General features: G+C 42.2%; 1 non-coding gene across 1 annotated transcript; it reads right to left on the bottom strand.

The window, feature by feature from the left end:
* Positions 1-2,532: 2,532 nt before the first annotated feature.
* LOC136872969 (U6 spliceosomal RNA) lies at positions 2,533-2,635 on the bottom strand. The gene has a single exon (XR_010860122.2). It is a non-coding gene; the product is annotated as a U6 spliceosomal RNA (small nuclear RNA).
* Positions 2,636-3,122: the final 487 nt, after the last annotated feature.

The raw sequence follows: 3,122 nt of genomic DNA, 5'->3' as shown, positions 1-3,122 counted from the left end.
CGTGAGACTTTGAGTCGGGGGATACAACTGGGAAGTATGACCAGTACCTCGCCCAGGCGGCTTCACCTGCTCTGCTGAATAGGGTCCTTGTGGGGGGATGGGAAGATTGGAAGGGAGAGGGAAGGAAGCGGCCGTGGCATTAAGTTCGGAACCATCCCGGCATTTGCCTGGAGGAGAAGTGGGAAAGCACGGAAAACTACTTCGAGGATGGCTGAGGTGGGAATCGTATCCTACTCTACTCAGTTGACCTGCCGAGGCTGAGTGGACCCCGTTCCTATCCTCGTACCACTTTTCAATTGGCAGAGCCGGGAATCGAACCCGGGCCTCCGGGGGCGGCAGCTGGTCACGCTAACCACACCCCTACGGAGGCGGACAGAAGTTTTCCTCGCGAAACATGAAGAGTTTCACCTTCTTTCCTTGACACGGCATAAGCTAAAAAGCCCATATCATGTCTATAAGTAACTTATGGGCCGTGAAAGCATCAAGGTTAACTATTATGGATTTCAGTATTCCGTCTTAGAGTATTTATGAACGAACTTATCGCTTTGATAAACCAAATGAAGTTTTTTGATTACTAATATAGAACTCATGAGCAGTCTCCGTTTATGAATGTGTGTGTTACATCAATGGACTATTCAATAAAATTAGCTGTAAATATAAATAGAAAACTACTCTTCGAACTGGCAAGATATTCAAAGAACGAACAACATCTCAGTTGATCTTTTACAGTAGGAACGAAATACTGATCCAAGAATATGGCAAGGAGATAAGTTTGAAATATGATAGCAACTACGTAGACTCTTTCCGTTTGGAAGAATTGTCAAGGTGGAAACGTGTATGAGCGAATCAAATTAATATGGTTTGAATGTGGAATTCAATGAATACAGGTGGACCGGGCGAGTTGGCCGTGCGGTTAAAGGCGCGCGGCTGTGAGCTTACATCCAGAAGATAGTGGGTTCTAATCCCACTGTCGGCTGCCCTGAAGATGGTTTTCCGTGGTTTTCCATTTTCACACCAGGCAAATGCTGGGGCTGTACCTTAATTAAGGCCACGGCCGCTTCCTTGCAATTCCTAGGCCTTTCCTGTCCCATCGTCGCCATAAGACCTGTCTGTGTCAGTGCGACGTAAAAGCTATCAAACTAAAATTAGAATTTGGCTGTGATATTAAGGTAGGATGCATTTTCTATCAAGCCAGGCTGAGTAGCTCAGACCATAGAGCGCTAGATTTCTGAGCTCAAGCTGATGGGTTCGATCCCGGATCAGTACGGTGGTTTCTGAAGGTCAGGACCTAAAACAAATAGCATTATTATTATTATTATTATTTCTGACAAAGTGCCTCTGGAAAGTCCCATCCTCAGTCACCAGGTTTCGAACCACTGCGCCAGCAAGTACTCTGAGAAGTACCTTAGTAATGTTGAAATTTGTATGTCCAACTTCTGGGCCCAATAGTCGGCTTAGTGGCCTTCAATCGAAACGTTCGCGGGATCCGTTTTTGGTCAGGCTGGGGTTTAGCCCCGACAGGTTACCGTATTCCTCTTGCTCGAGGCTGTAGCTTGTGTCCGTCTCAATATAAATAATCGTTTAAATACAACAAAATATACAAACGCCACAGAAACACGCAATGCTGAATATAACCCTCTACAAAGTGATGCCATCGGAAAAGACATTCCTCAGTAAATCTGGGCTTGATGCACATCTAGTGCCGCCTCCAAGTAATTGGGACAATGCCGGGAAAACGAAAAGGAAAATAACAACATTCTGGTTCTATTCTGGGTTTTGGCTTGGGGTTGAATCGCGATATTTTTCGTAACGGAAGAAAGTCTAGTCCAACTCCTTCGAGATTCACTCCTTTGTCGTCAAAGTAGCGTTGGCTTCTTTCGAAGACTTTTATATATATATTGTAACCTTCACTACATTGGTTACACAAAACAAAGCACTAAACACAGTAAGGGGGGAAGGTAAGAGCAACTACACAACATCAGAAACCACTACACACTCAGAAACATTAACTGAAATTACGAGGATCTCCGCCGACCAAAACATACGTAAATATCAGTAGGGCCAACTAGTGGACAATAAACCAGGAAGGTGGAAGGAACTACGACCTACTGAGGCCAAGGACATCGCTTAGGTTGAAGATTCGGAAATAATTCGCCTTGATCCTTAAATTTGAAAAAAAATATTATTTACAAGTGAAATTTTACAAATACATTCCTAAACCAAATCCACAAACTTGCAACTTACGAACTATAAGCTCCGTGATACACCTAACTGAGAGGTTCTTTGATAATATCTACGTACAAGTTACAAAATTCCAAACCAACTATACATCTACTACAAATCCAGTTGTACAATGCAATTTACAGTGAAGTAAACGTACTCTCCAAAACTCTAGCGTACATCAAGTGACACTGAACTACCAGAGGCAAACCCCAAGGTAAACATATTAAATTACAATCTACATATTTAGTGAAATAAGAAATGGGAATGCCTCGAAAACAAACAGGCAAGCCCAGCTGAAAAGCTAAGGCAAAAAATGTGGAACGCTTCACGATTGTGCGTGTCATCCTTGCGCAGGGGCCATGCTAATCTTCTCTGTATCGTTCCAATTTTAGTATATATATAAGTAGCTTAAGTAGTTGTGCAATGGGATGAAACTACGTAGTTTAATTTAGATATTCCGTGTGTACTTTTTAGCAAAACGGTTTGATTCCAGTTTTCATTTATTGCTAAACCACTGAAGTAGCCACACTCCCTTCCTCCCTTATTAATCTTCATCATCTGTCCTGAAAGACAGAACTTGTAGAAACTATAAAGCAGAAGCATGTAAACGTCTCTTTTTTGAACCGATGCAGCTGGATTCTAGATGGAATGTAGTAGCAAATTCAATAGCGCTCCTGGCTCAACCTTCCCTTTTGTTATCCTTGCCATCAATGATAATGCTGCGGAATGATAAAATGGAGGGAATCATCTATTTATTTATCACCCCAGTAACGTTGTGTTATTATTGATAAAGACAGAATTCTGAGTAAAACTCGCACATTGATTAATGAAGCGTGTTATAGACTGTAAAATGTTGGCTTCCGTAGAAGCTATTTATATACAGCGTGACCTAAAAGTCT

Source organism: Anabrus simplex, chromosome 4, assembly GCF_040414725.1.
Source record: "Anabrus simplex isolate iqAnaSimp1 chromosome 4, ASM4041472v1, whole genome shotgun sequence".
Taxonomy (NCBI): Eukaryota; Metazoa; Arthropoda; class Insecta; order Orthoptera; family Tettigoniidae; genus Anabrus; species Anabrus simplex.
The sequence above is the reverse complement of the archived record's forward strand: the minus strand, read 5'-3'. Positions and strand labels throughout refer to the sequence as shown.